The following is a 21,562-nucleotide window of genomic DNA, read 5'->3' as shown; positions in this document are numbered from 1 at the left end:
CAATAGCCTTCATACTTTTGTATATTTATACAAAGTCAGCTTATTGCCCCCACAATCTGGGTCCTCAGATGTTCATGTGAACACACACAAGAGATGCACTTCTAGTCCAACCCAGCAGGGAGTGGGACTAGGAGACCTCCAAGGTCCCTTCCAACTCTGTTATTCTGTATTCTGTACTTATTGCCAGTATCCAGGTAGAATGTCTCTGCCTCAGTGGTGGGATTCAGCCAGTTCGCACCTATTCGGGAGAACCGGTTGTTAACTTTCTAAGCAGTTCAGAGAACTGGTTGTTGGAAGAAATCTTATTTTGTTTTTTTTTCCATTTTACAGGGCTAATCCTGTAAGGAAGGCAGGAAGGAAACATTCTGGTGGTGTTTCTAGCCTAATCTTTATTGCCCTGCTTACAGAAACTGCCTCTCTGGTTAACCCTTATTACATTGTAACAGTAAGGTGAAGCACCCATCGATGTGAGTGACATTGAGTTGGCCACACCCACAGGGTCACATGATCACCGAGTCACACCTACCCAGCTGGTCATTAGGGCAGAGAACCAATTGTTAAATTATTTGAATCCCACCACTGCTCTGCCCCCCAATATACCGTTGGTTGGTCCTGATATTGCTGTGCCTGCTTTCACAAAAAACACATGCAAATGCATTTCCAGCAGCAGTTTGATTGTGTCATGTGACAATCACAAGAGGCCATTAGCTCTCTACATGGGGCTCCCCTTGGTGTACACCCGGAGGCTCCAACTGGTGCAGAATGCGGCTGCGCGGGGGATTATGGGAGTGACTGGGCGCTCCCATGTGACTCCTCTCCTGCGCGAGCTGCATTGGCTTCCGGTGGACTTCCGGGTGCACTTCAAGGTGTTGGTGATCACCTTTAAAGCGCTCCATGGCTTAGGGCCAGGGTACTTACGGGACCGCCTTCTGCCACCAATAGCCTCCCACCGGCCAGTTCGCTCCCCACAGAGAGGGCTTCCTCAGGGTGCTGTCGGCTAGACAATGCCGGCTGGTGACCCCCAGGAGGAGAGCCTTCTCTGTGGTGGCACCTACCCTTTGGAACAATCTACCCCCAGAGATACAAGTGATCTCCGACCTCCGGACCTTTCATCGGGCCCTAAAAACTCATCTCTTTCAGTTAGCCGGTCTCTCTTGATTTTGTGGTTGGTTTTAAATTTTGATATGGATTTTAAATTGATAAATTTTAAACTATGGGCCAAATTTAATTATTTTAAATCTATTTTTAATCGTACTTATGTATAAATGTTTTTATTTTGGCTGTTCACCGCCCTGAGTCCGAAAGGAGAAGGGCGGTATAGAAATTCGAATAATAAATAAATAAATAAATAGGCATGTCCAAATTTTAGTGCTATTAAGGTTAAAAAATACTACCTTTTGTTCTATTTTATGCAGTAGGCTTTTTTTTTAAAAAAAAAAATATTTCCTTGTGTTTATATTTCTCCAGGTGGTGAAATCATTGTCTTGTCATCTGTTTGCAGAAGGAAAAATGAAGTCTGTTTAGCTGCAACAGCGGAATTCCTCTTCGTGTTGTCTTCCGCTGTCACAAAGGGAGAATTATATGTCTGAAATGCATAAGTGATTCTTCCGCTTGGAAATGGCGAAACTCGCATTTTCTTTTTGTTTCCTTTTCCTTGTGCGCTCTGGGGAAATGGTAGTGTTATCATTCCTCTCCCCATTTCATCATTTGCTCGACTTACTCTCACAGAATCACATTTAAAGGGATGCAGAAGCTTTTCTGAGTGTGCATTCATTACCTTTTCATTTCAGAAATTACAGTGGCCCTGCTGCCATCATTGTGACTCATTGGCCAGTATTATCCTTACAAAGTCCCTATCTCCCGAAGCTTTAAAGCTGAGCTATGCACAGCCATTCTAGACTGAAGCTTGATAATATGCCCAAGATCTCCCTGGAGTATTGCTTGGCTGTGCTACAGTATATCCTTTCGTTCCAAAGTTCAAGTTGGCTTTCTAGACACAAAAACAAACAAAGAAGGAGCAAAAAATCAGACCATTCCCAGATAGGATTAACATTTGTTTTCAATTTCTCCTTGGTACTTTCCTTTTTTTTTCTTCTTAAAAGCTTCTTAATTTGTCTTGGTCGCTCTTTTGCAGCAGCAGTTCATTTTGTAAGAACCCCAGTGAGATGTGCTCTGTAATTGCAAAATAACAACGAATGGATGATAAATTAAATTAAATTATAGTCTGCAGAAGAGATTGATGTCTTCCTATTTGATCATGTATGTACAATGTGTCAGGCACTAAGATCAGGTTCACAGGTGAAGGTCCAACTAAACTGATTTATTGCTAATTATGCCTATACACAGGAATAGCAATAGCAATGGCACTTAGACTTATATACCTATAAGTGCTTTCCAACCCTCTCTAAGCGGTTTACAGAGTCAGCATATTGCCCCCAACAATTTGGGTCCTGATTTTACCCACCTAGGAAGGCTGAGTCAACCTTGAGCCTGGTGCAGTGGTGAAATCTAAAATTTGTTATTACCGGTTCTGTGGGTGTGGCTTGGTGGGGGGGTAATGTGACTGGGTGGGCATGGCCAACCTTTTTTTTTTTTTTACTTTTAAAAGCATTTTTTTCTATAACCTCTTTGCAAAGAGGTTGTAAAAAAATGCTTTTAAAAGGCTCTGACAATCCCAGTTGAATTGCCTGATTGGCAGAGGCTTTTTTTCTTTTAAAAGTCTCTGAGGATCCCAGCTGAGTTGCCTGATTGGCAGAGGCTTTCAAAAGCCTCTGTCGATCAGGCAACTCAGCTGGGATCCTCAGAGGCTTTTAAAAGCATTTTTTCTACAACCTGCTTTTAAAAATAAAATTAAATGATGATTGCATGGCTCAACTGGGCATGGGGTGGATGGGTGGGCAGGGATTTTTGCTACCAGTTCTCTGAACTATCCGCCTCCATCGCTACCGGATCTAGTCTGAACTGGGAGCATTTCACCGCTGGCCTGGTGAGATCTGAACTGCCAAATTGCAGGCAGCCAGCAGTCAGCAGAAGTAGCCTGCAATCCTGCACTCTAACCACTGAGCCACCTCAGCTCAATCTTCTCAATTAGCAAATAGCATTTGCTTGGTGTTAGATAAGGGTCAACAGAATTCAAGGGAATTCTGGATTTAATTTGCTGATGGCTACCTAGAGATTCTAGGCTGATCCCTCTTTTAACTCCACCCCTATGTTCTGCCATTCTTTCTCCCACACTATGGAAATTTAGTTGGGAATTTTTGCCCCTTTCAAGAGTACCTCATCATCAGACAAAGAGTGAGGTAACCTGATCTGTTCACCGGGGAGTGTTCACCTTTCCAAGGAAGTGACATCAAGTCATGGATTGGATTAATGTAACTCCACAGGTTGGTAGCCCCCTTTTCTGGTACGACAAATGCCATAACAAAGACCCAAAACACATACAATTATAATTTCCCATATATATATATATATATATATATATATATATATATATATATACATGCATATTCTTTCTAGCCAGGTTTTACCTACGTATGTTAAGTTGTTCTACAGCCCTGGTTCTCTGAAATCTCATTCACAAGTTTCTGGGCCTTTTTTCTGCTGACAAACTGCAACTCTGTGTTGCTCTCTGGGAGACTCAGATAGCTATTTCTGCCTATTAAGGCGTCATCAGTGAGCCACACCCACTTCTCAGATATCCTCCCTGTAAGGATTTTCTGTAGACTAAGACATCCAGGAAGGGAAGTTGGTTGTTCGCTTCTGTTTCCATGGTGAACTGTATTTTGGGGTGTAGGCTGTTGAGGTGTGTGAGGAAGTTGTCCAGTTTTTCTTTCCCATGTGGCCAGATTATGAAGGTGTTGTCTACATATCTGAGCCAGAGTTTGGGTTTGTGATCAGATTTTTCTAGAGCTTGGGTTTCAAAGTATTCCATATAGAGGTTGGCAATGACAGGTGAGAGGGGTGATCCCATGGGTGCTCCTTCTATTTGTTTGTATTTCTGTCCATTATAGATGAAGTATGTGTTGGATAGGCAGTGGTTGGTCAGATCTAAGATGTGCTTGGGGGGGTTATATTTGTTTTGGATAACTGTCAAGGCTTCTTTGATTGGTACTTGGGTGAAAAGGGATATGACATCGAAGCTCACGAGTAGGTCACTGGGCTGTAAGTTTTGTTGCTTTATGATGTCTATGAACTGGAATGAGTTTTTTACGTATGAGGTGATGGATTCTGCATAGGGCTGTAGTTGTTTGGCGAGAAATTTGGCTAGGTTTTGTAGAGGTGAGCCTATGGAGCTGACTATGGGTCTAAGTGGGGTTCCTTCTTTGTGTATCTTGGGGAGACCATAAAGCTTAGGGCATCTGGATGATTTCTCTCTGGGAATGATTCTTTGCTGAATCTCTTCGCTGATGGGGGAGGCTTTTATTTTGGATCTGGTGGTTTTTTCAAACCACCAGATCCAAAATAAAAGCTTTTAGGTTTTTAGGGTTTTATACAAATCCCTTAACACAGACCCCACCACCTACCTGCCCACACCCATAATTCTATGTGCCCCGCCCCTGCGCATGCATGCACAACCCCCCCCCATTCCCCCACTCCTGGCACATGATGGCACAGTGGGCCCAGTAGGCCTGTTTTTCTCTCTCCCCAGGCACCAGAGCCTTTCTAGGAGCCTGAGGAGAGAGAAGAACAGGCCTTCTCCATCACCCCCCCCGAGGCCCTCTGGAGGCAGGAAACAGCCTGTTTCCCTACTTCCAGTGAGCCCAGAAGGCCTGAAAATCAGTTGGCGCCAGAGCTGAGCTCACATGCCCAACGATATGGCTATGCATGCCACCTGTGGCACGCGTGCCATAGGTTTGCCATCACGGGTATAGGGTTTATAATGGCAAAGCATCTTGCCAGTCTACCAATTTCCCCATAGGAAAATTTACTACTGGAAAACTTTTTTAAAAACCTAGTCTAGTTAAAAGTAAGGTGACCAGACGTCCCGCTTTTGGCGGGACAGTCCCGCTTTTGAGCAATTTGTCCCGCGTCCCGCGGCGTTTTAAAAAAGTCCCGATTTTTCATTCTGCCTCCTGGTTCCCGGCTGCCTCCTGAATCCCCGCTGATGGCTAGAGGGAAAAAACCTGTTTAAACTCTTGCCGCGGGGCTTCAAAGGGCCGCCCTACGTTAATTAGCTCGGCTTCCCCCTCTCAGCTGATTTGCACAGGGCTCTGCTCTTGCTAAATTGCTCAGTTTTTTTTTCCTCTTTGTGCAAACCAAGCTCAAAACGAAACTGAAAGTAAAACAGGCTGTTGGCTTTGCGGTTTGCTTGCAACGTTGGAAAATTAGGCAGCAGATTTATTTTCCTTTTCCTCACCAAAAAAGGTAAGTGCAAACAATGGAAAATTATTTAGGGCAAAAGAGGAGAGTTCAAGATTTTAAAACACAAAAGAAAAAAAAGCTCTTTTTAACTAGGGAATTGTAATAATTGAGATATTATTAATTGTATACTGTGTTGAAAGCAGAAATGGTTAAGTTGTGGTTTGGAGGAATATATGGGGGAAATTATTTGGTTTATTATTATTGGTAAGTATAATTAATTGATTTGTAAGAAATTGGATTGCATGGAAATAATTGGAATATTCATGTTCATATTGATTAATATACAAAAAAGATAGTTATATAACTAATTGATTTATATTAAAATGTTGAATTTGTATTAAACAACTGTATTACATAATTACATAATTAACCAATGTGAGGATGGATATAAAAATAGATGACAATGGGAAGGGGTATAAAATAGAATAGAAGGGAAAAATTGAATTTGATTAAGATTAGAGATGAGGATGAAGGGTAATATTGTTTTTTTAAAAAAATAGATGAGGAATAAATATGGCAAAAAGGAAATATAGAAATTGTAAATTTAATTGAAATGACTAAACACTGTTTAAATTTGTGAACCAGCCAAATATTCTGTTCAAAGAAAATACATTGTATGTATGTGTGTTTCTAATTATTGCTATTTATTCATATTTGTTCTCTTTTATTCTTTAAAGTTTAACAATTCATTCTTTATCTTAATATCTTTATATTTGTTTGGGGTTGGCTTTCTTCCCTTTCATCTTTTTTACTGTACAGCAATCTTTCTCCTCAAACCTACCACCTCTCTTTTCTTTCCTTCTTACTTTCTCTTCCCCCCCTCTTCTTCTCCTCCCTACTTCCTCTTCCTTTCTCCTTCTCCTCCTCTCTTCCTCCCTCTCTTAACCGTCACTCCTACTCTAATTTCCCTTCCCTTCCTTCATCCCTCTCAATTACTGTATCCTTTTATGCACATGGACTACTCAGAGGGCTGAAAAAGTTATTTTTGACTGGTCCTCGCACTTTTGACCAGTCCTCGAACTTACGACTGTCCTCACATTTTACATTTTTGCCCTATCTTGTCATCATGGTGAAGAGAAGCAGTTGTGAAATGAGTGACATGGTTGTTAAGAATGCTGCATGGGCATAAATATGAGGATGGTCATAAGTGTGAGGACCAGTCAGAAATGACTTTTTTCAGCCCTCTGGTTAGTCCTTTTGTGCATATGGACTACTCAGAGGGCTGAAAAAGTTATTTTTGACTGGTCCTCACACTTTTGACCAGTCCTCGAACTTACGACTGTCCTCACATTTTACGTTTTTGCCCTATCTTGTCACCATGGTGAAGAGAAGCATTGTGAAATGAGTGACATGGTTGTTAAGAATGCTGCACGGGCATAAATGTGAGGATGGTCATAAGTGTGAGGACAAGTCAAAAGTGCGAGGACCTGTCAGAAATGACTTTTTTCAGCCCTCTGGTTAGTCCTTTTGTGCATATGGACTACTCAGAGGGCTGAAAAAGTTATTTTTGACTGGTCCTCGCACTTTTGACCAGTCCTCGAACTTACGACTGTCCTCACATTTTACGTTTTTGCCGTATCTTGTCACCATGGTGAAGAGAAGCAGTTGTGAAATGAGTGACATGGTTGTTAAGAATGCTGCACGGGCATAAATGTGAGGATGGTCATAAGTGTGAGGACCAGTCAAAAGTGTGAGGACCTGTCAGAAATGACTTTCCAGCCCTCTGAGTAGTCCCTATACACATAGCCATGGCCACCCGGTCACATGACCAGCTAGCCACGCCCACCCAGTCACATGGCCTCCAAGCCACGCCCACACAATAAGCCACGCCCACAATGGTGTCCCTCTTACCAGTGTTAAAATCTGTTCACCTTACCCCTATACACATAGCCATGGCCACCCGGTCACATGACCAGCTAGCCACGCCCACAAAATAAGCCACGCCCACAATGTCCCTCTTTACCAATGTTAAAATCTGGTCACCTTAGTTAAAAGTGCTGGGCATCCATTTTGGAATAAATAGCATATATATATTTGAAGGATGGGATGGATTTTATGAACAGAGCAACTTTTGAATGATTCTCTAATTTTTTCTGCAAAGGGATACTGACAGAAAAACAAAATATTTTCTTCAGAAAAACATACCTTACTCCTGTACTGCTAGACAACATGGACCTCATCACTTTGCCTTTCTTTTGGCAGCTCCTGTGGTTGGTATTAAGGCAAGAATCACATGACATAAATAGTGAAGGGAAGGGAATGAGCCAACATAAAAGGGCCAGCAAAGAAATAAGACTTGAAAGTAGAGGCAGTCGGATAATCTCCTGCACAAATTACTGAGTTCAGTGCGGTGCTGAAATCCAAATTTTTTTAATACCGGTTCTGTGGGCGTGGCTTGGTGGGTGTGGCTTGGTGGGGTGGCAGGGGAAGCATACTGCAAAATCCCCATTCCCACCCCACTCCAGGGGAAGGATACTGCAAAATCTCCATCCCCACCCCACTCTGGGACCAGCCAGATTTGCCAGTTCTCTGAACTATTCAAAATTTCCGCTACCGGTTCTCTGAACTACTCAAAATTTCCACTACTGGTTCTCCAGAACCTGTCAGAACTTGATGGATTTCACCCATGGTTCAGTGGATATGTAGAGCCTCCACAGTCAACAAGCCTCTCTCCACTGAGATTCATTGATTCGGCTCTTTTCCACAATGAGGAGCTGTAGAGGTGGAGGACACTGCTGTACTGATGAGAATGAACGTGGGGCCAGACATTCTTGGTAACACTCCCAATGGTTCTTGCACTCCCTTTCATACTTTCCATCAGTATTTTTATTTTGTTCAATGAAAGATATTTTTAAATGACTATCTTGGGAAAGGTTGGGCAGGGGATCATTTGTTCAGTGAGATCAGTACTGACAAATAAGCATGGAACTGTTGTCTGTGATTTGTTTGGTCCCCTTGGTAGTATTGGATAAAAGGGACAGGCCAGGTAATGAATTGAAAACAAGCCTGAAGTGAAAGAAAAGCAGAAGACATAGAAAAGGGAGTATAAATTGGCAATAGGGAGGTTATAATCAGCCCCATTGGGTTTCAGCATTTGATTTGGCTTTAAAATAGGACCTAAATAAATAAATAAATAAATAGACCCCAACACATACAAACCATGGGCACCCATAGCAGGGTAAAAGAGCAAATGAGATCACATGAGCAAATGATGTACTTTGCATTGGTCAAGACACAATTATTTCTATCATTTGCATGATGATGTTATAAGATATGGTGGTTTGTGTGAGAAACACGGACAGAGATCTTATCTAAAGAAAAATTGAGTTGTTTGCATCTACAAACCCTGGATGTCATCTTGTTTAGTGATCTGGCACAGGTACAAGGAGGAGGAGGAGGAAGAGGAGGAGGAGGAGGAGGAAACATATGAGTCTGTACAAATAGATTTCAGTGGATGCAAGATTTTAGCCTTTTCATATTACAATATTTAATTGGGAATATGACATCTAACAGGCACTGTCTTACTGACTGATGTTTTAATGGGTAGCAATTATTTCAAAGCAATAGAAGATTACTTTATTTTTTAAATCTCTTGGGCTTTTTTCTTCTTCAATAATAATTCAATAATCAATACCATCATCAACACACACAGAGCTGTTGGACTGAATGACATCATCTAGTCTCTTGAAATAAATATGGTATGGTATCTTGTGATGCTTGATTTCTCTGCCTACATTTTGTGCATAATGTTTATTAAGAATTTTGATTATGATAATAAACTGTAATATAAACTAAACTTAAAGAAAAAAAATAGAAAATGCTAGAAGATAAAAGAAAGGAAAAAGAAAAAAAAATGAGTAAAGATAATCTCTCTCTCTCTTTCATAAAACATTGCTGATGCCAAGAGAAATTCCATAAAAGCTTGCTAGAAGTAACAACACATCTTAACTTTGATCAAAGAAACCAACTTTATATTCTTAATCTTTAGTTCATTCAAATATTGTTATAAGATTTGATTTCTCTTCATTTCTTCTTTGTCCCATTACACAGAGCTTTTCCAGGCTTTAACAAACCCATTTTGTAAATCCAGAAAAAGTTATCCAGGTTACTCTTGTTATTTGCATTTCTTTTTTAAATTTTAAAATCTCAGCCAGTTTCTTTTGTAGATCAAATAAAACACCTTTTTCTAAATCATTCTCTTGGCCTTTCATTTATGAATTAATTTTTGGTAATGTTATTCTTGTCAGATAAAATTTGTTCTGCATTTGGCATTTGTTCAACAACATCTTTTGGGTATGGTTTACCCATAGAAGTGGACTTCACATAGTATTGTGGTTACTATTTTCTGATTCCATTCTTTGGAAGTCTCCTTCAGAAATTTTACTGCCATAGGTTTTACACTATCTTTCAGGATCCTATATCTTTCTTCTACCTAAAATCTTTAGTCCCCTCTAACATCCAAGATAGTGATACAATACTTTATGTTGTGTCTTGTGAAAACCAAACCTATTTCCCATGAAAAACATTACTTGTACTTTAAATTAATTCCAAAATTAATTTAATTAAAACATTTTAATTTTAATATTTTAATGAATATTTCAATTTTATCTGGACTCTTAATCTTAGTCTATTTACAGTGTTCTAAGATTCAAATCTTATTTTTGCTGTTTATTTCAGATTCTTCAAATACTTTAGCTTATAATTAAACTTTTCTTTCATTCAGGATTAAAAGCAAATTCACACCACATTTTCAAATTTGTCATTCCAAAAATCTCTAATAGGTTAGACTTAATGAACAATTTCTGAAAGTAATTAAAAAATGAGTGTTGCAAATTTAGTGTCCTTTAAAAGTCTCTGCTGCAGTTGCAAGCAAGCTGGCTAATATTATCTTCCTTGCTCCAACAGAAAACCACTTTCCTACAGTCTTGTCATGGTAAGCAGCTGCCCAGAGCACATGTGGGTGATATCCCATCCTTTCCTTATCTGGTTGGGCTTTGCTATAGTTACTAGTTCTGCTTTCACAGAGTCAAACCTCCCCTGGAAGTCTCATAATTTGTCTGCCTATGCAAGGTTTATATGGTAACTTGTTTTTAAAGACAAAATGAAGTTCTATAGAGAAAGGACAGGAACTTGTTGCCCTTCAGATAGCAATAGCAATAGCACTTAGATTTATATACCGCTTCACAGTGCTTTTACAGCCCTCTCTAAGTGGTTTACAGAGTCAGCATATTGACCCCGATAATCTGGGTCCTCATTTTACTGACCTCGGAAGGATGAAAGGCTGAGTCAACCTTGAGCTGGTGAGACTCGAACTGCCAAACTATCCTGTTTCCTCTAAAATAAGACATCCCCTGATAATAAGCCCAACTGGGCTTTTGAGCACATGCACTAAAATAAGCCCTCCCCAAAAAATATTTAAATGCATGTGCAGCCCTGCCATTTCCTCTGGTTTCCTCCATGCACCCCAAAATAATAAGACCTCCCTGAAAATAAGGCCAAGTGCTTATTTTGGGGATCAAAAAATTTAAGACAGGATCTTATTTTCAGGAAAACACGGTACATGCAGCCAGCAGCCAGCAGAAGTAGCCTGCAGTATTGCATTTTAACTACTGTGCCACCATGGCTCTGTTGGGATACAATTCCCAGCATCCTTTTTCATTGTCCATGCTGTCTTAGAATTCTGGGAACTGTAGTTCCCTAACATCTGAAAAGGTGTGGTCTCCCTATTTTCGATTGTTGAAAATAAGTTCATGCTTACCTAGTTAATAATTATGCACTCCCCAACCACTGCAACAAAATTAAGCTTTACATAGAAGTTATTCTCATCATTAAGCACTGGGCTGGTGAATGATTTTCAATGTACTTTGTGCTTGTTTAAATTCTCATTGGGTGTTTTAAATAATATAGAATGAATGAAAACCTGAGAATGCTTGCCAAACTGAACAATATGCATTTAGGGGAGATGAGATACAACAGTGGATTTTCATTAGATTGAAGAAGAAAACAATGGAGAGAGAGAAAAAAAAAATCAGAGTGTTTCAATGTCTGATTAATCAAAATGCCACTTTCATAAATTGCTAGTTAAAAAGAATGTATTTGCCATCAGCAATTTGCAACCAGCAATTAGAAAACAACAGACTGTGCCAGAATTCATCAAGCAAATTGTGGTGTGGATTTGGGCTCCATGTTTGCATCTTCTCAGAATGAGGAGAATATATATATAGAGAGAGAGGGGATTTCATCAAATCTGGCAACAGCTGGACAAGAGCAAAACTATCCAAGGCGAGCCCATTATGATCTCATCAGTCAAGCCGAGAGTAGCGGAACAAGATTTCTCTGCTACAGCTGAATGGCTGCTGGCTGTTTGCTGTTAGTTGCTTCTCCTGAAATATACAACAACACAACAACAACAACAAAGTAATAAAACATGGATCATTTTTTGAAAGTATGGCTGAATCCCAGGGTTTCTTTAAAGAGCTTTGATCTTCATTGCACATTCATTTGGATTTATTTTAGGATTATCTTGCCTATAGCTCTAAAGAGTAAGTGATTTGCAGAGTTGGAGATACAAATGAGGGCCACGTGCTCCAATGAGACCATTTAAAATGTGACACAATGATTATGGAGCTGTTTTGGAGCGTCCAGCATTTCTAACATGGAGGGTAATCTTTATGAGTTGAAATGAGCAGAAACCTGCTGCACTATTTACAGAGATTCTGTTTTAAACTGATTTGTGATTGAATGTAAAAGCCCAAAAGTTATGCTGAATGAATTCTTATGAAACCCTTATCAGGATTCCTCCAGATTTTTCCATTCGAAGCCCACAACCAAGAACCTAAATGCAAGATTACAATTCTCTTGTCCCTGAATGTTAGAATTGCAAAGACAAGTGATATAAGCTCCTTCTTCTTAGATCAGGGGTCTTCAAACTTGGCAGCTTTAAGACTTGTGGACTTCAACTCCCAGAATTCTCCAGCCAGCATAGCTGGGAGTTGAAGTCCACAAGTCTTAAAGCTGCAAAGTTTGAAGATCCCTGTCTTAGATTGTCACTGCAGTGCACTGTCTCGGTATTCTGATGATAGTTATGGGTCCACATCATCTACCATGCTGCAAGCTACTTTACAAGGATGTCCATAACAGACATAGACAAAAAAATAATTAAAAAAATTATATTGGACAAGTGTGTTTGTGCACATGGCTACTGTTTTTTTTATATTCTATGAATTCAAATTCTGAAGAATGGTATCTTTCTAAAATTCATAATACTTCCAGAAATACAAAAAGTATGCCCTACAGTAGGCGTGTCAAACTGGCAGCCTGTGGGGCAGATGCATCACACACAGGCCACGCCCACCCCAGCTCTGCAAAAGCAAAAAACAGCACTATGTCATGTGACATCATGTGACGCAATTGAGTTTGACACCCGTGTTCTAAAGCAATGTTTCTTAAACTCCAAGGTTCTGCTTTAGGCCCAGTACTCCTCAATATCTTCATTAATGATTTAGATGAGAGAATAGAAAGGGAAATCATCAAATGTGTAGATGATATCAAGCTGGCAGAAATAGCCAACACTCCAGAAGATAGATTCAAGATATAAAGAAAGATCTTGGCAAACTTGAACATTTGGCCCTATATAACAAAATTCAATGGTGAGAAAAGTAAGGTTCTACATTTAGGCAAGAAAAAACAAATGAACAGGTATAGGCAAGGTAGTACCTGGCTCAACAGTAGCAACTGTGAGAGGGATCTTGGACTCCTAATGGACAATCACTTAAATATGAGTCAGCACTGTGCTGCAGCTGCCAAAAAGGGCCAATGATGCATTAACAGAGGAGTTGAATCACTTGAAGTGTTAGTACCACTTTATAATGCTTTGGTTGTGGTGGTTTTGGTTGTCACAATATAACAAAGATATAGAGACCCTAGAAAAAGTACAGAGAAGACCAACAAAGATGATTAGGGAGCTAGCAGCTAAAATATATGAAGAACAGTTGCAGGAATTGGGTATGACTAGTTTAATGAAAAAAGGTCTAGAGGTTACATGCTGACAGTGTTCCAATATCTCAGGGGCTGCCACAAAGAAGATGGGAGTCAAGCTATTCTCCAAAGCATCTGAAGGCAGGACAAGAAGCAATGAATGGAAACTAATCAAAAAGAGAACCAACCTAGAACTAAGGAGAAATTTCCTGACAGTTAGAACAATTAATTAGTGGAATGTCTTTCCTTCAGAAATTGTGGTGCTACATCACTGGAAGCTTTTAAGTAGAGATTGGACAAACATTTGTCTGAAATGGTATAGGGCAGTGATGGCTAACCTTTTTGCCATTGCGTGCTAGGAGCGGGGGGGAGGGGGAAGTTGTGTGCACACGTGCCCACACCCATAATTCTATGTGCCCCGCCCCCATGCATGCATGCACAACCCCCCCACTCTTGGCACATGATGGCACAGTGGGCCCAGTAGGCCCGTTTTTCTCTCTCCCCAGGCACCAGAGCTTTTCTCGGAGCCTGAGGAGAGAGAAAAACAGGCCTTCTCCGTCACACCCCCCCCCCCCCCGAGACCCTCCGGAGGCAGGAAACAGCCTGTTTCCCTACTTCCGGTGAGCCCAGAAGGCCTGAAAATCAGCTGGCGCCAGAGCTGAGCTCACATGCCCACCAATATGGCTGTGCGTGCCACAGGTTTGCCATCACGGGTATAGGGTTTATAATGGCAAAGCATCTTGCCAGTCTACCAATTTCTCCATAGGAAAATTTACTACTGGAAAACTTTTTAAAAAACCTAATCTAGTTAAAAGTGCTGGGCATCCATTTTGGAATAAATAGCATATTTGTTCGCTAAATGTTTACTCAGGTTTAATGGCACGTCTTTCTTATCCATTATTTAAAGACAATTTCAGTGGTCCACCTCAGCATTTCTTTTAAAATGTCATTTTGCTGAAGTTTTAATTGTTTGGCAATTCTCACTGATGGAGTAGATAATGCTTTTGATGAAGGTCCAAAACAAAAAATGGGATGCTTGATAGCAAGAGAATATTCAGAAGGATGAGGAGACGGCATTTTATTCAGTCTTGGTGCTTAGAAAACATACATACATGGCAAATGACAACACATTGATCAATTTCAACCCCATCATAAATATGATATAATTTACTTACTTGCATTTGGGCATGATTTACCATATTTTCCTGAGTATAAGATGCACTCCCCCCCCCAAGAGAGGCTGAAAATTTGGGTGCATCTTATACTCTGAATGTAGCTTTTTCAAAGCTTTTTTTCAGCCCTAACGAGGTGCTAGCAAGTGAAGTGATCTTTGGGCACTTTGCCTGTTTTTCTCATTGCTGCTCCCTCCGAGGTTCAGCTGTGCTTTAGAAGCTTTTTTTCAGTCCTAACAAGGCGCTAGCGAGTGAAGCGATCTTCCGTGCTTGCCCTATTTTTCTCATTGCTTCTCTCTCCACAGATCAGCTGTTTTTTTATCCCCAAGCAGGGGATAAAAAGTGTGCAAACACACTCAAAACCAGTGAACTAATGTGCTGAAGCTGATCAGACTAAGGATGCTAGCCAGATGAATACCTGGTAGGTAGATTTTTTTTTCCTATTTTCCTCCCCAAAAACTAAGTTGCGTCTTATACTCCAGTGCATCTTATACTCCGAAAAATATGGTACTTCCCAAAATATTGGCATGTTTGGCCATTGTGGCTTGAGAGGTTACTCTTGTAGGTTAGGTGAAGATAGATTTTGGATCTACAAAAGTAAGACTTTTATAAGCTTACTTATAAAAGTCAATAGCACCATCTTGGTTAATCTGCATTTTCTGAATCACAGTTCTTACCAAGTCATACATTTCCTGCTCTTTATGATGACCCTGAGAACCAGTGTGGAGTAGTGGTTAAAACACCAGGTGTCAGGGTTCCAAGTAACACCCCCAACGAAAGAAGACTCCGAGGCTAGAGATTCCTCAAAGTTCCATTTTATTAGAGATATCATATTGGCACAGCTGGGAAAACCCGAATCTGAAAGCTTCCAGGTTTTCCCAACCCATAGGAAAGTCCATGTCCCTGCCCAGCACCCACATGTCCATCATATGCCCCAATCAATGCACTGTTCCAACCAGAGATGCCTCCCAGTCACTTCACTCCAAGTACAGGCTGGATGTCCTTAACTCTCAGAGAAAGAAATGTTATTATGACTATATATCACCCCTTCTCCATACAATTCCCCCTCCCAGTTTCCCACAGCACTAAATGTGGCAGTCCTGAAGATCTAATGCAAAATATGGCTTCCAGGCCTGACACCAGGCCAAAAATCAAGACACTCTGATTTCTAATCCCATTTTAGGTATGAAGCCACCTAGGTAACCTTGGGTCAGTGACTCTCTTTCAGCCCAGAGGTGGTATTCAGCAGATTCTGACTAGTTTTGGAGAACCGGTAGCGGAAATTTTGAGTAGTTCAGAGAACCAATAAATACCACCTCTGACTAGCCCTGCCCTCATGTATTCTCTGCCTCCTGAGTCCCAGCTGATTGGGAGGAAATGTGGATTTTGCAGTAACCTTCCCCTGGAGTGGGGAGGGAATGGAGATTTTACAGTACCCTTCCCCTGCCATATCCACTAAGCCATGCCCACCAAGCCATGCCATGCCATGCCATGCCACACCCACCAAGCCATGCCCACAGAACAAGTAGTAAAAATATTTGAATCCCACCACTGTAATTCAGCCCTTGGAACCAGGGAATGACATTTATTAAAAAAAATAAATTATTTTTTTTAAAAAAATCATAAATAAATTAAAAAGAAAAAGAAACAAAAAACTCAAAGGGCAGACTTGGTGGACCACTGATACTTTTTCTGACATCAGTTTTCTATGTCTCTAATCATTTCTGAAAAAAACCTTACCAAAGAACACTGAAGGGACTTAACCCAGGTAATGTTCAAGAGTCAAAAACTGATTCGAAGGCACCAAGAACATCAAACTCTTCTCTGCCCCACCTATTATCCTCCACATTTGAGCAGCACAACTGCCAAAACTCAGTTGGCATGGTTTCCCACTATTTACAGTTAGAGAAAATTAAAATGAAATAAAATAACAAAGCAAACTTTTTTTTCCAGCACATTATCTTTCAAAATTAAGGAAGTGGAATAAGCAGGTTATTTTTTTCTCTCCAGACCTTTCCTTTCAAGCTGGCTGAATCTATTGTTTCAAGCTGCCACCATCAGCAGCTTATCTTTGTCCAACTTTTTCTATTCCTTAACACCCAGACATTTTGCTTGTTTATGTGTAAAATGCCATTATAACTATCACCCTACAACTGAATACCACAAGTCATCAATTTTTAATGTTCCCTTATCTGGCACTCAGACAGAAAAGGTGCTAAGAGAATCTTACAAAAGAGAAAATTGGTAGGGGGTCAGGGTCAGGAGTGTTGCATTTAAAAAAAAAGGAAAGGAAAAAAAAGTCTGTCTTGCATTTCATATCTGTTCAAAAGCGATGCAAAGGAGCTTGGAAGCCACAATGGATAATTTAACACAAGAGGTGCTAAAATTATTCATGGGCAAAGGCATTATTTGATGGTTCTGTTAGTGCAGGTGTCAGCAACCTGCGGCTCCGGAGCTGCATGTGGCTCTTTCGTCCCCCTGCTGTGGCTCCCTATCGGCTGAACCCACCACTGGCTGGCCCCACCCCTTGCCCTTCCCTTCCAGTCACTCCTCGCCTGGCCTGAGAGAGATGAGAGAGGAGAGAGAGACAGAGACAGAGATAGAGACAGAGAAAGAGACACACACAGAGAGATACCTGTTTCCCACAGAAAACACTGGGAGCCACAAAACCTGGGTAGGTGTGGCTGGGAGGTATCATGTGACTGGGTGGGAGTGAGTGATGTCGAGTTGGCCACACCCGCTCAGGTTTTGTGGCTCCCGGTGTTTTCTTTTCTGTGGGAAATGGCTCCAAATGGCTCTTTGAGTGTTTAAGGTTGCAGATCCCTGTGTTAGTGTAAGGAAGAGGATACCTGAGCCAAAATGATGGATTGGTTTCTTGTATGTTGAACCCTCTCCCACTTTGGGTGATTTTCCACACTGATAAAAAGCCTACACTTGGTTTGTGATCCTTTTGTCCAAGCTTATGTCTTTCTTAGTTTTCAAGGTTTTAAACTCTTCTTAAACAGCTAGTCATATTTTTTCATCACAAATATGCTAGCTAGATAGTCTGCAACATTCTTCCAATATAGCTAACATCATGAAATTTCTACTATTCAATAAAATTGTCTCTCAGAATTCCCAAGAGTTCATTGGTGGTCAATGAACTGATGGATGTCTTCCTGGAAAGGAACTTCATCAATTTAACAGGGTGAGAAAATATATGGAAGAGAAATGAGGAATCTCTAACTCATGGCCCTAATCTGGCTTTCTAAGATAGTCAGCCTGGCTCATTAAATAGTTGACTATTTAGGAACCTGTATGTAAAAGCACTCCTTTTGAAGTGATGCCTTGCACTTTCTAGTGGCACCTTCCAAAAAGGTGAAATGACATTATTGGGGTGCATTTCAGATGGCATGTCTACAACAAACTGGGACAAGATTTGTCCTTAGCTGCCAGCTGGAAGTTTTAAAGAAGAGATTGAACAGCTATTTGTCCAGGATGTTATAGGGCAGTGATGGCGAACCTTTTAGACACCGAGTGCCCAAACTGAGCGCGCATATGCCCAAACTGAAAGGTGCAACTGCGTGGACATGTGTGTGCATGGACATGTGTGCGCATGCACGGACATGTGCGGACATGCACGTGGGCAGACATGCACGCATGCGCAGCAGAGACCCGAAGACCAGCTGGCTGGCGGGGAGGTGGGGCATCCCAACACCAGCAGCACGGCAAGTGGTAAGATTTTTTTCTTTCGTGAGCTTCTGTTTTGTCGTTTGCAGGGAAACAGAAGCTCACAAGAGAAATGCCACGGAGATCTGACCTGGGATGATGGCACACATGCCAGCAGAGAGGGCTCTGTGTGTGCCACTTCTGGCACATGTGCCATAAGTTCGCCACCACGGTTATAGGGTCTCTTACCTGAGCAGAGGGTTAGACTAGAATATCTCCAAGGTTACTTCCAACCTTGTTATTCTGTATTCTAATGCCTCTTTAATGTGGCATTAGTCTTCCAGAACCTTACAGTAATACAACTTCATTATGTGCCTTCATTGTAACACTGCCAGAGGGGGAAGCTACACAGTGACATTACTATGGGTGATGAAATGCCACAAGAGCATATTTTGTGCTTTGCTAGCTTGCAAAAAACAGGCCTGCTAAACTTAGCTGGCTTGTTTTATGCTGGTAATGGCCAATTACCAGCCAAGAGTAGGGCAGCAGCTTTTGGCCTGTGCCTTGTTGGCAAGGAAAAATTAAAGTGCCCTTTTGCTCCTCTCCTTGGATCTTGCTTTAAATTTCCTGGCCATTAAATTATGTCAGTTGTCTGTAATATGGAAGCGCTTAGTTTGAGAGACCAAATGAAGGCCCTCCAAAGTCTTGGATGTAGCCTCCAGAAACTTTTCTAAAAGGTACCCAATTTGATCAGTAGGCTAATGAACTTTGACAACAAAGTAAACAAAAGAAGTGGCTCTCAAACTTTGAGGCTGGGTAATCACTTCTATCCTCTTATGTCCTGATATAAGTAGCTACCTACCTCTTACCCCCATCCCCCCACTTTTTAGTCAGTATTGACTCTTGGCAATTACCTGGACATGTCCCAGCAGTATTCTTGGCAAAGTTTTTTGGAAGTGGTTTGCCATTGTCTCCTTCCTATAACAGAGAGAGAGGGAGGGAGGGAGGGAGGGAGGGAGGGAGGGAGGGAGAGTGAGAGAGAGATCCAATATCACTCAGTTAGTTTTCAGCTTAAGGTAGAATTATTATTATTATTATTATTATTATTATTATTATTATTATTATTATTATTATTATTATTATTATTATTATTATTTCAATTTATATGCCGCCTTTCTCCGAAGACTCAGGGTGGCTTACAATGCATTTAAAAAACCATTATAAAAACATTTAAAAATTAAAACATTAAAACTCATTCACACCATTCATGGCCAGATCTCACAAGATCGCAACAGCAAGATCAACGGCCCCAGGCCTGCTGGAAAAGCCAGGTCTTCACCGCTTTTCGGAAGGCCAATAGGGTGGGAGTGGTCCGGACCTTAGGCGGCAACTGGTTCCAGAGAGCTGGGGCAGCCACAGAGAAGGCCCTCCCCCACGGGCCCGCCAACTGGCATTGTTTAGCTGACGGGACCCATAGGAGACCAACTCTGTGGGATCTTACCGGTCGCTGGGAGCTATGTGGTAGAAGGCGATTTCGAAGAATTCACAATGTCCCAGTTTCTAACCTAATACCTTCACCACTACACCAAACTAGCTCTCCTACCTACTTCAAATAACTGTCTTTTTTTCTCCAAACGTCGAAATACCTTTTGCAGTTCCATCGCGCTTTAAAGGAGGAGAGATGATGTCCCCTTGGATGAAAATCTAGGTTGTTTTTCTTTTAAGTTTTATACGTTACAAAATGTTGAAATGTGCATGTTAGCGGCACAGCAAAGCAAAGCAATCATAATACATGACTGAAGTGGATTCTTTGCTTTTTTTCCTTTCGTTTTTCCCCCCTTTTGATTTCAAGGCCAAAACAAAGGGAAAAAAAGTTAAAAATTCTGCCAAAATCTCTTTCTAGCCCCAGGTTCCCTCATTAATTGAAAGTAGGATCCACTTCAAAGTGTCTCCCTGTGCACTCAATGGCATCCAACCAGTGTTTCTCACAGCTACAAATTTCTCTCTCAGTTGTGTGCTTGGATGAATTCGGGGCTCCACTGAAGCAGAATTCCCACCAGAAGAGTCACAATAAGGCCCTTTCTTTTCACGATCACCAAGGCCTGTCAAAAAAAATATTCAAGAGGAGTATTTGGAGGGTTGCAGAGTCTTTCATTTGCATCTCCCTTCTGGCAATAGCAAGAGGTGGTGTTGCATAGCTTCTGTGATGGAATGAAAATGCATGGTTTCTACACAGAAATAATAATTTTTAAAAAATCCATGCAGATGAGTTTCATTTGCTTGAGAGTCTACAATCAACAGGGCTAGGTCTGAAGAGCCCCAGTTCCACAGTAGTAAGAATGCAGTATTGCAGGCAAAGCAGGGTTGGGATTCAAAAATTTTAGCAACCAGTTCTCTGCCTGGTTGCTGGGTGGGAGTGGCCCTGGTGGGCGTGGCCTACTCGGCCTCCTGCACCACGGTGGGGATGTGGGTGTTTTTGCCCTCTCCAGGCTCTGGAGGCTTTCCTCAAGCCTCCGGGAGGGTGAAAATGGCCTCCCCCGGGCTCCGGAGGCCCTCCGGACGCCCTCCAGAGACTGGAAACAGGCCCATTTCCAGACTTCTGGGAGGCCTATTTTTCACCCTCCCCAGGCTCCAGAGGCTTTGCTCAAGCCTCCGGGAGGGTGAAAATGGTGTCCCCTGGGCTCCGGACGCCCTCCAGACGCCCTCCGTATGCCAGAAACAGGCCCATTTCCAGACTTCCGGAACTTCCGGGAGGCCTGTTTTTCACCTTCTCAGAGCCTCCGTGCAGGCCCTGCACTTACCTGGCATCCAAAACTGGCCATGTGGAGACTCCTGGGAGGGGCGGGTTGGGGCCAGCCAGTCCTTGAAACTACCAGTTCAGCCAACCAGATGTAAAATTCACATCTGGTTCACCCGAACCAATCCAAATTGGCTGAATCCCACCCCTGAGGCAAAGTCTGCCCACCGCTTGGAGTTCGATCCTCATAGGGCTCTAGGTTGACTCAGCCTTCCATCCTTCTAAGGTCAGTATAATGAGGACACAGATTGTTGGAGGCAAATTGTTGGCAATTGTAAACCACTCGGAGAGTATTGTAAAGCATGGTGGGGTGGTATATAAGTCTAAGTGGTACTGCTTTTGCTAAGATGGTGCTCGAACCACCTAACCTACTTTACAGTGAAATCCTCAGCTCCAGAAAAAGCTACAGGTTAACTCAGAGAAGCGGGAAAAACCTGAGCTCTTACAAAAAAGATATTTGAGCCCTGGGAAAGTAAAAAACATGAGAAAGGATCTTAAAATCACTCTTTTGTGACCATGCTGGGCATAATACATCTAGTCTTCAACTTGCAATCCTCTTTGGGACCAGAATTTCTGTTGCTTAAGTAAGACAGTTGTTAAGTGAGTC

General features: G+C 41.6%; 1 long non-coding RNA gene across 2 annotated transcripts; it reads right to left on the bottom strand.

Moving 5' to 3' along the window:
* Positions 1–1,374: 1,374 nt before the first annotated feature.
* On the bottom strand, positions 1,375–20,493 carry LOC148116360 (uncharacterized). Of its 2 annotated transcripts, XR_015733481.1 has the most exons (4): positions 19,805–20,004; positions 19,073–19,136; positions 7,507–7,566; positions 1,375–2,172 (listed from the first exon to the last, which is right to left on the bottom strand). It is a non-coding gene; the product is annotated as an uncharacterized LOC148116360 (long non-coding RNA). The 2 variants fall into 2 exon arrangements; XR_015733480.1 differs by lacking the exons at positions 1,375–2,172; positions 7,507–7,566 and adding an exon at positions 11,439–11,744 and having other exon boundaries at positions 19,805–20,493.
* Positions 20,494–21,562: the final 1,069 nt, after the last annotated feature.

The sequence above is a fragment of the Pantherophis guttatus genome, chromosome 1 (assembly GCF_059756535.1).
Source record: "Pantherophis guttatus breed Tessera chromosome 1, ASM5975653v1, whole genome shotgun sequence".
Lineage (NCBI taxonomy): Eukaryota > Metazoa > Chordata > Lepidosauria > Squamata > Colubridae > Pantherophis > Pantherophis guttatus.
The sequence above is the reverse complement of the archived record's forward strand: the minus strand, read 5'-3'. Positions and strand labels throughout refer to the sequence as shown.